The sequence below is a fragment of the Polyodon spathula genome, chromosome 21 (genome assembly GCF_017654505.1).
Source record: "Polyodon spathula isolate WHYD16114869_AA chromosome 21, ASM1765450v1, whole genome shotgun sequence".
Taxonomy (NCBI): domain Eukaryota; kingdom Metazoa; phylum Chordata; class Actinopteri; order Acipenseriformes; family Polyodontidae; genus Polyodon; species Polyodon spathula.
The window spans coordinates 16,070,184-16,082,988 of NC_054554.1; positions in this window are offsets into that span (position 1 = coordinate 16,070,184).

Below are 12,805 nucleotides of genomic sequence, written 5' to 3' on the forward strand. Positions count from 1 at the left end.
CTGCTGTGGTTATGTGCTAGTTATTGGTAGTGTTGTTGTAATGGGCGTGCTGTTGTTGACTTGTTCTAGTGTGTGATAATTGCGGAATCTGGTAGTGGGTGCTGTTGTTTGGTTGTAATGTTGTAGAGGTGCATCTGCTAATAGTTGGGTTAAAGTTGTACTGTTGTATGGGGGCAGCTACTGCTGTAGCTTGGAGCTGTTTTGGGTGATATGTTGTAGTGCGTCTGCTGCTGTGTGGGCGTTGTTGTAGTGGTGTAGTGCTATTTTATTATGGCAAATATTATAATGGGGAAGCTGCTGTTGTAGTGGGGAAGCTTTTGTGGTAATGTAGTGGGTGATGCGTTGTATTGGGAGTTCTGTTGTAGTGGGTGTTGCTGTTGTAGGGAATTGTTGTTGGGAACGTCTTGTTGTTGAGGGTGTATTCTTGTAGAGGTGGTGGAATTATACAGTTGTATTGGGGTTGCTGTTGTAGTGGTGGGATGTACTGGGGCCGCTGCTGTTGCAGTTGCGGTGCTGTTTTGAGATCGTAGTGGTTGGTCTGTTGTACCGTTGTAAGGGGTTTGCTGAAGAATTGGGGGGGTGCACTGCTGTTGGGAGATCTCTTGTATTGAGTGTGTGTGCTGCTGTGGTGGATTGCTGGCGCACTGTTGTAGTGGGGTGCTGATGTTGTGTTTTAGTATTGGTGGTGATGTTGTACTAGTTCATATGCTTTTATATTGGGTGTAATATTGTACTGGGGCAACTGCTGTTGTAGTGGCGATACTCATTTGGTGCTGTAGTGGGTGATAGGTTGTTATAGTAATGTTGTGGGCGTGCTACTGTTGTATGGATGTTGACGGGGTGGACTTTTACTGTTGTAGTGGGGGAGGTTCTTTTTTCGCAGTTTTGATGTTGGGGTTCTGTTTTTGTTGTGGTAATGCTGTAGTGGTACAGCTGCTGTTGTAGTGAGGAATAAGTTGAAGTGGGGTATCTATTTTTGTAGTGGGGGTGCTGTTGAAGTTGGCTGCTGCTGTGGTTATGTGCTAGTTATTGGTAGTGTTGTTGTAATGGGCGTGCTGTTGTTGACTTGTTCTAGTGTGTGATAATTGCGGAATCTGGTAGTGGGTGCTGTTGTTTGGTTGTAATGTTGTAGAGGTGCATCTGCTAATAGTTGGGTTAAAGTTGTACTGTTGTATGGGGGCAGCTACTGCTGTAGCTTGGAGCTGTTTTGGGTGATATGTTGTAGTGCGTCTGCTGCTGTGTGGGCGTTGTTGTAGTGGTGTAGTGCTATTTTATTATGGCAAATATTATAATGGGGAAGCTGCTGTTGTAGTGGGGAAGCTTTTGTGGTAATGTAGTGGGTGATGCGTTGTATTGGGAGTTCTGTTGTAGTGGGTGTTGCTGTTGTAGGGAATTGTTGTTGGGAACGTCTTGTTGTTGAGGGTGTATTCTTGTAGAGGTGGTGGAATTATACAGTTGTATTGGGGTTGCTGTTGTAGTGGTGGGATGTACTGGGGCCGCTGCTGTTGCAGTTGCGGTGCTGTTTTGAGATCGTAGTGGTTGGTCTGTTGTACCGTTGTAAGGGGTTTGCTGAAGAATTGAGGGGGTGCACTGCTGTTGGGAGATCTCTTGTATTGAGTGTGTGTGTGCTGCTGTGGTGGATTGCTGGCGCACTGTTGTAGTGGGGTGCTGATGTTGTGTTTTAGTATTGGTGGTGATGTTGTACTAGTTCATATGCTTTTATATTGGGTGTAATATTGTACTGGGGCAACTGCTGTTGTAGTGGCGATACTCATTTGGTGCTGTAGTGGCTGATCGGTTGTTATAGTAATGTTGTGGGCGTGCTACTGTTGTATGGTTGTTGACGGGGTGGACTTTTGCTGTTCTAGTGGGGGAGGTTCTTTTCTCGCAGTGTTGATGTTGGGGTTCTGTTGTTGTTGTGGTAATGCTGTAGTGGTACAGCTGCTGTTGTAGTGAGGAATAAGTTGAAGTGGGGTATCTATTTTTGTAGTGGGGGTGCTGTTGAAGTTGGCTGCTGCTGTGGTTATGTGCTAGTTATTGGTAGTGTTGTTGTAATGGGCGTGCTGTTGTTGACTTGTTCTAGTGTGTGATAATTGCGGAATCTGGTAGTGGGTGCTGTTGTTTGGTTGTAATGTTGTAGAGGTGCATCTGCTAATAGTTGGGTTAAAGTTGTACTGTTGTATGGGGGCAGCTACTGCTGTAGCTTGGAGCTGTTTTGCGTGATATGTTGTAGTGCGTCTGCTGCTGTGTGGGCGTTGTTGTAGTGGTGTAGTGCTATTTTATTATGGCAAATATTATAATGGGGAAGCTGCTGTTGTAGTGGGGAAGCTTTTGTGGTAATGTAGTGGGTGATGCGTTGTATTGGGAGTTCTGTTGTAGTGGGTGTTGCTGTTGTAGGGAATTGTTGTTGGGAACGTCTTGTTGTTGAGGGTGTATTCTTGTAGAGGTGGTGGAATTATACAGTTGTATTGGGGTTGCTGTTGTAGTGGTGGGATGTACTGGGGCCGCTGCTGTTGTAGTTGCGGTGCTGTTTTGAGATCGTAGTGGTTGATCTGTTGTACCGTTGTAAGGGGTTTGCTGAAGAATTGGGGGGGTGCACTGCTGTTGGGAGATCTCTTGTATTGTGTGTGTGTACTGCTGTGGTGGATTGCTGGCGCACTGTTGTAGTGGGGTGCTGATGTTGTGTTTTAGTATTGGTGGTGATGTTGTACTAGTTCATATGCTTTTATATTGGGTGTAATATTGTACTGGGGCAACTGCTGTTGTAGTGGCGATACTCATTTGGTGCTGTAGTGGGTGATCGGTTGTTATAGTAATGTTGTGGGCGTGCTACTGTTGTATGGTTGTTGACGGGGTGGACTTTTGCTGTTGTAGTGGGGGAGGTTCTTTTCTCGCAGTGTTGATGTTGGGGTTCTGTTGTTGTTGTGGTAATGCTGTAGTGGTACAGCTGCTGTTGTAGTGAGGAATAAGTTGAAGTGGGGTATCTATTTTTGTAGTGGGGGTGCTGTTGAAGTTGGCTGCTGCTGTGGTTATGTGCTAGTTATTGGTAGTGTTGTTGTAATGGGCGTGCTGTTGTTGACTTGTTCTAGTGTGTGATAATTGCGGAATCTGGTAGTGGGTGCTGTTGTTTGGTTGTAATGTTGTAGAGGTGCATCTGCTAATAGTTGGGTTAAAGTTGTACTGTTGTATGGGGGCAGCTACTGCTGTAGCTTGGAGCTGTTTTGGGTGATATGTTGTAGTGCGTCTGCTGCTGTGTGGGCGTTGTTGTAGTGGTGTAGTGCTATTTTATTATGGCAAATATTATAATGGGGAAGCTGCTGTTGTAGTGGGGAAGCTTTTGTGGTAATGTAGTGGGTGATGCGTTGTATTGGGAGTTCTGTTGTAGTGGGTGTTGCTGTTGTAGGGAATTGTTGTTGGGAACGTCTTGTTGTTGAGGGTGTATTCTTGTAGAGGTGGTGGAATTATACAGTTGTATTGGGGTTGCTGTTGTAGTGGTGGGATGTACTGGGGCCGCTGCTGTTGTAGTTGCGGTGCTGTTTTGAGATCGTAGTGGTTGGTCTGTTGTACCGTTGTAAGGGGTTTGCTGAAGAATTGGGGGGGTGCACTGCTGTTGGGAGATCTCTTGTATTGAGTGTGTGTGTGTGTGTGCTGCTGTGGTGGATTGCTGGCGCACTGTTGTAGTGGGGTGCTGATGTTGTGTTTTAGTATTGGTGGTGATGTTGTACTAGTTCATATGCTTTTATATTGGGTGTAATATTGTACTGGGGCAACTGCTGTTGTAGTGGCGATACTCATTTGGTGCTGTAGTGGGTGATCGGTTGTTATAGTAATGTTGTGGGCGTGCTACTGTTGTATGGTTGTTGACGGGGTTGACTTTTGCTGTTGTAGTGGGGGAGGTTCTTTTTTCGCAGTGTTGATGTTGGGGTTCTGTTGTTGTTGTGGTGATGCTGTAGTGGTACAGCTGCTGTTGTAGTGAGGAATAAGTTGAAGTGGGGTATCTATTTTTGTAGTGGGGGTGCTGTTGAAGTTGGCTGCTGCTGTGGTTATGTGCTGGTTATTGGTAGTGTTGTTGTAATGGGCGTGCTGTTGTTGACTTGTTCTAGTGTGTGATAATTGCGGAATCTGGTAGTGGGTGCTGTTGTTTGGTTGTAATGTTGTAGAGGTGCATCTGCTAATAGTTGGGTTAAAGTTGTACTGTTGTATGGGGGCAGCTACTGCTGTAGCTTGGAGCTGTTTTGCGTGATATGTTGTAGTGCGTCTGCTGCTGTGTGGGCGTTGTTGTAGTGGTGTAGTGCTATTTTATTATGGCAAATATTATAATGGGGAAGCTGCTGTTGTAGTGGGGAAGCTTTTGTGGTAATGTAGTGGGTGATGCGTTGTATTGGGAGTTCTGTTGTAGTGGGTGTTGCTGTTGTAGGGAATTGTTGTTGGGAACGTCTTGTTGTTGAGGGTGTATTCTTGTAGAGGTGGTGGAATTATACAGTTGTATTGGGGTTGCTGTTGTAGTGGTGGGATGTACTGGGGCCGCTGCTGTTGTAGTTGCGGTGCTGTTTTGAGATCGTAGTGGTTGATCTGTTGTACCGTTGTAAGGGGTTTGCTGAAGAATTGGGGGGGTGCACTGCTGTTGGGAGATCTCTTGTATTGAGTGTGTGTGTGCTGCTGTGGTGGATTGCTGGCGCACTGTTGTAGTGGGGTGCTGATGTTGTGTTTTAGTATTGGTGGTGATGTTGTACTAGTTCATATGCTTTTATATTGGGTGTAATATTGTACTGGGGCAACTGCTGTTGTAGTGGCGATACTCATTTGGTGCTGTAGTGGGTGATCGGTTGTTATAGTAATGTTGTGGGCGTGCTACTGTTGTATGGTTGTTGACGGGGTGGACTTTTGCTGTTGTAGTGGGGGAGGTTCTTTTCTCGCAGTGTTGATGTTGGGGTTCTGTTGTTGTTGTGGTAATGCTGTAGTGGTACAGCTGCTGTTGTAGTGAGGAATAAGTTGAAGTGGGGTATCTATTTTTGTAGTGGGGGTGCTGTTGAAGTTGGCTGCTGCTGTGGTTATGTGCTGGTTATTGGTAGTGTTGTTGTAATGGGCGTGCTGTTGTTGACTTGTTCTAGTGTGTGATAATTGCGGAATCTGGTAGTGGGTGCTGTTGTTTGGTTGTAATGTTGTAGAGGTGCATCTGCTAATAGTTGGGTTAAAGTTGTACTGTTGTATGGGGGCAGCTACTGCTGTAGCTTGGAGCTGTTTTGGGTGATATGTTGTAGTGCGTCTGCTGCTGTGTGGGCGTTGTTGTAGTGGTGTAGTGCTATTTTATTATGGCAAATATTATAATGGGGAAGCTGCTGTTGTAGTGGGGAAGCTTTTTTGGTAATGTAGTGGGTGATGCGTTGTATTGGGAGTTCTGTTGTAGTGGGTGTTGCTGTTGTAGGGAATTGTTGTTGGGAACGTCTTGTTGTTGAGGGTGTATTCTTGTAGAGGTGGTGGAATTATACAGTTGTATTGGGGTTGCTGTTGTAGTGGTGGGATGTACTGGGGCCGCTGCTGTTGTAGTTGCGGTGCTGTTTTGAGATCGTAGTGGTTGATCTGTTGTACCGTTGTAAGGGGTTTGCTGAAGAATTGGGGGGGTGCACTGCTGTTGGGAGATCTCTTGTATTGAGTGTGTGTGTGCTGCTGTGGTGGATTGCTGGCGCACTGTTGTAGTGGGGTGCTGATGTTGTGTTTTAGTATTGGTGGTGATGTTGTACTAGTTCATATGCTTTTATATTGGGTGTAATATTGTACTGGGGCAACTGCTGTTGTAGTGGCGATACTCATTTGGTGCTGTAGTGGGTGATCGGTTGTTATAGTAATGTTGTGGGCGTGCTACTGTTGTATGGTTGTTGACGGGGTGGACTTTTGCTGTTGTAGTGGGGGAGGTTCTTTTCTCGCAGTGTTGATGTTGGGGTTCTGTTGTTGTTGTGGTAATGCTGTAGTGGTACAGCTGCTGTTGTAGTGAGGAATAAGTTGAAGTGGGGTATCTATTTTTGTAGTGGGGGTGCTGTTGAAGTTGGCTGCTGCTGTGGTTATGTGCTGGTTATTGGTAGTGTTGTTGTAATGGGCGTGCTGTTGTTGACTTGTTCTAGTGTGTGATAATTGCGGAATCTGGTAGTGGGTGCTGTTGTTTGGTTGTAATGTTGTAGAGGTGCATCTGCTAATAGTTGGGTTAAAGTTGTACTGTTGTATGGGGGCAGCTACTGCTGTAGCTTGGAGCTGTTTTGGGTGATATGTTGTAGTGCGTCTGCTGCTGTGTGGGCGTTGTTGTAGTGGTGTAGTGCTATTTTATTATGGCAAATATTATAATGGGGAAGCTGCTGTTGTAGTGGGGAAGCTTTTGTGGTAATGTAGTGGGTGATGCGTTGTATTGGGAGTTCTGTTGTAGTGGGTGTTGCTGTTGTAGGGAATTGTTGTTGGGAACGTCTTGTTGTTGAGGGTGTATTCTTGTAGAGGTGGTGGAATTATACAGTTGTATTGGGGTTGCTGTTGTAGTGGTGGGATGTACTGGGGCCGCTGCTGTTGTAGTTGCGGTGCTGTTTTGAGATCGTAGTGGTTGATCTGTTGTACCGTTGTAAGGGGTTTGCTGAAGAATTGAGGGGGTGCACTGCTGTTGGGAGATCTGTTGTATTGAGTGTGTGTGTACTGCTGTGGTGGATTGCTGGCGCACTGTTGTAGTGGGGTGCTGATGTTGTGTTTTAGTATTGGTGGTGATGTTGTACTAGTTCATATGCTTTTATATTGGGTGTAATATTGTACTGGGGCAACTGCTGTTGTAGTGGCGATACTCATTTGGTGCTGTAGTGGGTGATCGGTTGTTATAGTAATGTTGTGGGCGTGCTACTGTTGTATGGTTGTTGACGGGGTGGACTTTTGCTGTTGTAGTGGGGGATGTTCTTTTCTCGCAGTGTTGATGTTGGGATTCTGTTGTTGTTGTGGTAATGCTGTAGTGGTACAGCTGCTGTTGTAGTGAGGAATAAGTTGAAGTGGGGTATCTATTTTTGTAGTGGGGGTGCTGTTGAAGTTGGCTGCTGCTGTGGTTATGTGCTGGTTATTGGTAGTGTTGTTGTAATGGGCGTGCTGTTGTTGACTTGTTCTAGTGTGTGATAATTGCGGAATCTGGTAGTGGGTGCTGTTGTTTGGTTGTAATGTTGTAGAGGTGCATCTGCTAATAGTTGGGTTAAAGTTGTACTGTTGTATGGGGGCAGCTACTGCTGTAGCTTGGAGCTGTTTTGGGTGATATGTTGTAGTGCGTCTGCTGCTGTGTGGGCGTTGTTGTAGTGGTGTAGTGCTATTTTATTATGGCAAATATTATAATGGGGAAGCTGCTGTTGTAGTGGGGAAGCTTTTTTGGTAATGTAGTGGGTGATGCGTTGTATTGGGAGTTCTGTTGTAGTGGGTGTTGCTGTTGTAGGGAATTGTTGTTGGGAACGTCTTGTTGTTGAGGGTGTATTCTTGTAGAGGTGGTGGAATTATACAGTTGTATTGGGGTTGCTGTTGTAGTGGTGGGATGTACTGGGGCCGCTGCTGTTGTAGTTGCGGTGCTGTTTTGAGATCGTAGTGGTTGATCTGTTGTACCGTTGTAAGGGGTTTGCTGAAGAATTGGGGGGGTGCACTGCTGTTGGGAGATCTCTTGTATTGAGTGTGTGTGTGCTGCTGTGGTGGATTGCTGGCGCACTGTTGTAGTGGGGTGCTGATGTTGTGTTTTAGTATTGGTGGTGATGTTGTACTAGTTCATATGCTTTTATATTGGGTGTAATATTGTACTGGGGCAACTGCTGTTGTAGTGGCGATACTCATTTGGTGCTGTAGTGGGTGATCGGTTGTTATAGTAATGTTGTGGGCGTGCTACTGTTGTATGGTTGTTGACGGGGTGGACTTTTGCTGTTGTAGTGGGGGAGGTTCTTTTCTCGCAGTGTTGATGTTGGGGTTCTGTTGTTGTTGTGGTAATGCTGTAGTGGTACAGCTGCTGTTGTAGTGAGGAATAAGTTGAAGTGGGGTATCTATTTTTGTAGTGGGGGTGCTGTTGAAGTTGGCTGCTGCTGTGGTTATGTGCTGGTTATTGGTAGTGTTGTTGTAATGGGCGTGCTGTTGTTGACTTGTTCTAGTGTGTGATAATTGCGGAATCTGGTAGTGGGTGCTGTTGTTTGGTTGTAATGTTGTAGAGGTGCATCTGCTAATAGTTGGGTTAAAGTTGTACTGTTGTATGGGGGCAGCTACTGCTGTAGCTTGGAGCTGTTTTGCGTGATATGTTGTAGTGCGTCTGCTGCTGTGTGGGCGTTGTTGTAGTGGTGTAGTGCTATTTTATTATGGCAAATATTATAATGGGGAAGCTGCTGTTGTAGTGGGGAAGCTTTTGTGGTAATGTAGTGGGTGATGCGTTGTATTGGGAGTTCTGTTGTAGTGGGTGTTGCTGTTGTAGGGAATTGTTGTTGGGAACGTCTTGTTGTTGAGGGTGTATTCTTGTAGAGGTGGTGGAATTATACAGTTGTATTGGGGTTGCTGTTGTAGTGGTGGGATGTACTGGGGCCGCTGCTGTTGTAGTTGCGGTGCTGTTTTGAGATCGTAGTGGTTGATCTGTTGTACCGTTGTAAGGGGTTTGCTGAAGAATTGGGGGGGTGCACTGCTGTTGGGAGATCTCTTGTATTGAGTGTGTGTGTGCTGCTGTGGTGGATTGCTAGAGTTCTGTTGTAGTGGGTGTTGCTGTTGTAGGGAATTGTTGTTGGGAACGTCTTGTTGTTGAGGGTGTATTCTTGTAGAGGTGGTGGAATTATACAGTTGTATTGGGGTTGCTGTTGTAGTGGTGGGATGTACTGGGGCCGCTGCTGTTGTAGTTGCGGTGCTGTTTTGAGATCGTAGTGGTTGGTCTGTTGTACCGTTGTAAGGGGTTTGCTGAAGAATTGGGGGGGTGCACTGCTGTTGGGAGATCTGTTGTATTGAGTGTGTGTGTACTGCTGTGGTGGATTGCTGGCGCACTGTTGTAGTGGGGTGCTGATTTTGTGTTTTTGTATTGGTGGTGATGTTGTACTGGTTCATATGCTTTTATATTGGGTGTAGTATTGTACTGGGGCAACTGCTGTTGTAGTGGCGATACTCATTTGGTGCTGTAGTGGCTGATCGGTTGTTATAGTAATGTTGTGGGCGTGCTACTGTTGTATGGTTGTTGACGGGGTTGACTTGCTGTTGTAGTGGGGGATGTTCTTTTTTCGCAGTGTTGATGTTGGGGTTCTGTTGTTGTTTTGGTGATGCTGTAGTGGTAGAGCTGCTGTTGGAGTGAGGAATAAGTTGAAGTGGGGAATCTATTTTTGTAGTGGGGGGTGCGTTTGAAGTTGGCTGCTGCTGTGGTTATGTGCTGGTTATTGGTAGTGTTGTTGTAATGGGCGTGCTGTTGTTGACTTGTTCTAGTGTGTGATAATTGCGGAATCTGGTAGTGGGTGCTGTTGTTTGGTTTTAATGTTGTAGAGGTGCTTCTGCTAATAGTTGGGTTTAAGTTGTACTGTTGTATGGGGGCAGCTACTGCTGTTGCTTGGAGCTGTTTTGGGTGATCTGTTGTAGTGCGTCTGCTGCTGTGTGGGCGTTGGTGTAGTGCTATTTTATTATGGCAAATATTATAATTAGGAAGCTGCTGTTGTAGTGGGGAAGCTTTTGTGGTAATGTAGTGGGTGATGCGTTGTATTGGGAGTTCTGTTGTAGTGGGTGTTGCTGTTGTAGGGAATTGTTGTTTGGAACGTCTTGTTGTTGAGGGTGTATTAATGTAGAGGTGGTGGAATTATACAGTTGTATTGGGGTTGCTGTTGTAGTGGTGGGATGTACTGGGGCCGCTGCTGTTGTAGTTGCGGTGCTGTTTTGAGATTGTAGTGGTTGGTCTGTTGTACCGTTGTAGGGGGTTTGCTGAAAAATTGGGGGGGAGGGGGTGCCCTTCTGTTCGGAGATCTCTTGAATTGAGTGTGTGTGTGGTGTGGTGTGTGTTGTGGGTGTGTGTGTGTTTTGGGTGTGTGTGTGTTTTGTGTGTGTGTGTTGTGTTGTAACTGGTTCATATGCTTTTATATTGGGTGTAATATTGTAGTGGGGCAACTGCTGTTGTAGTGGCGATCCTCATTTGGTGCTGTAGTGGGTGATCGGTTGTTATAGTAATGTTGTGGGCGTGCTTCTGTTGTATGGTTGTTGACGGGGTTGTCTTTTGCTGTTGTAGTGGGGGATGTTCTTTTTTTCGCAGTGTTGATGTTGGGGTTCTGTTGTTGTTTTGGTGATGCTGTAGTGGTAGAGCTGCTGTTGGGGTGAGGAATAAGTTGAAGTGGGGTATCTGTTTTTGTAGTGGGGGTGCTGTTGAAGTTGGATGCTGCTGTGGTTATGTGCTGGTTATTGGCAGTGTTGTTGTAATGGGCGTGTTGTTGTTGACTTGTTCTAGTGTGTGATATTTGCGGAATCTGGTAGTGGGTGCTGTTGTTTGGTTGTCATGTTGTAGAGGTGCATCTGCTAATAGTTGGGTTAAAGTTGTACTGTTGTATGGTGGCAGCTACTGCTGTAGCTTGGAGCTGTTTTGGGTGATCTGTTGTAGTGCGTCTGCTGCTGTGTGGGCGTTGTTGTAGTGGTGTAGTGCTATTTTATTATTGCAAATATTATAATGGGGAAGCTGCTTTTGTAGTGGGGAAGCTTATGTGGTTATGTAGTGGGTGATCCGTATCCACCTCCACAGCAGTCTCTCGACCCCGTCGGTCTTCAAGCCCTACGCAGCCCTTCAAGGACATGACAACGAACCCATGATCACGAGCATCACGTCATGTCGACACACCACACGTTCACTCCTTATTCACTCCCAGTACCCACTTCCACTGATATCTCGAAACAACATCCACCCTCTACACAATTCGGTACACTTGAAGTCATACTCTTATCGGGACGACCAGAAAAACGCTTCTATACGTGCACTCTACGCAATACACGATCCAAGAACTCTATCACATCAAGGCCACTCTCTTAATCCGGACGTGTGACCTCCGACACAGCGAACCGAAACTCGAACGCATTATCCTCACCCTATTACATTTCACCTTGACCATCCACCCCGACTACAACGCAAACCAACATACTCACAACATACTCACCACGTAGACCTATCAACCGCGCAAGGATTAAATAGCCATACATGGACAAGACAATAGCCACCCAGCGTCGATTCCCCGCGGAGCATCGCACATACTACTCGAGCCCATAAAGCCTCGTATCTGATCATCAACGAAACTTATCTCACTAACCAAAATCACACAAGCACATGCCTTCGGACATTCCACACAGTCACATCTACGTCGATCTACCCCACATCACGGTAAGACGAACGTAGTACTCGTTCTTACCACCTGATAGATAATTCTGGACTCAACCTGATCCTGACACTATCACGTTACATAACAACATCATACTGCATCTAACCAAACAACTAAATACTGAAACAGTACGACATACAGTCACTCTCGCAGTAGTCCGCCTCGCCCTATCGCCGACACCCAGCGGCGATCACTCCACATTCATACGCGTCCACCGAAGACGACTATAACGCGTTCATCACCATACGCACAGGATCATTACCATCACATTCTTCACGCCTCATTAACAGCCATCATATAACGCCCTGTGCATGAATCAACAGTACTCACGACCTCCACACTAAAACATCATGGCACGTAGTGGGTGATGTGTTGTATTGGGAGTTCTGTTGTAGTGGGTGTTGCTGTTGTAGGGAATTGTTGTTGGGAACGTCTTGTTGTTGAGGGTGTATTCTTGTGAGGTGGTGGAATTATACAGTTGTATTTGGGTTGCTGTTGTAGTGGTGGGATGTACTGGGCCGCTGCTGTTGTAGTTGCGGTGCTGTTTTGAGATCGTGGTGGTTGATCTGTTGTACCGTTGTAAGGGGTTTGCTGAAGAATTGGGGGGGTGCACTGCTGTTGGGAGCTCTCTTGTATTGAGAGTGTGTGTGCTGCTGTGGTCGATTGCTGGCGCATTGTTGTAGTGGGGTGCTGATGTTGTGTTTTAGTATTGGTGGTGATGTTGTACTAGTTCATTTGCTTTTATATTGGGTGTAATATAGTGGGGTATCTGTTTTTGTAGTGGGGGTGCTGTTGGTTGCTGCTGCTGCTGTGGTTATGTGCTGGTTATTGGCAGTGTTGTTGTAATGGGTGTGCTGTTGTTGACTTGTTCTAGTGTGTTATAATTGCGGAATCTGGTAGTGGGTGCTGTTGTTTGGTTGTAATGTTGTAGAGGTGCTTCTGCTAATAGTTGGGTTAAAGTTGTACTGTTGTATGGGGGCAGCTACTGCTGTAGCTTGGAGCTGTTTTGGGTGATCTGTTTTAGTGCGTCTGCTGCTGTGTGGGCGTTGTTGTAGTGGTGTAGTGCTATTTTATTATGGCAAATATTATAATGGGGAAGCTGCTGTTGTAGTGGGGAAGCTTTTTTGGTAATGTAGTGGGTGATGTGTTGTATTGAGAGTTCTGTTGTAGTGGGTGTTGCTGTTGTAGGGAATTGTTGTTGGGAACGTCTTGTTGTTGAGGGTGTATTCTTGTAGAGGTGGTGGAATTATACAGTTGTATTTGGGTTGCTGTTGTAGTGGTGGGATGTACTGGGGCCGCTGCTGTTGTAGTTGCGGTGCTGTTTTGAGATCGTAGTGGTTGGTCTGTTGTACCGTTGTAAGGGGTTTGCTGAAGAATTGGGGGGGTGCACTGCTGTTGGGAGATCTCTTGTATTGAGTGTGTGTGTGCTGCTGTGGTGGATTGCTGGCGCACTG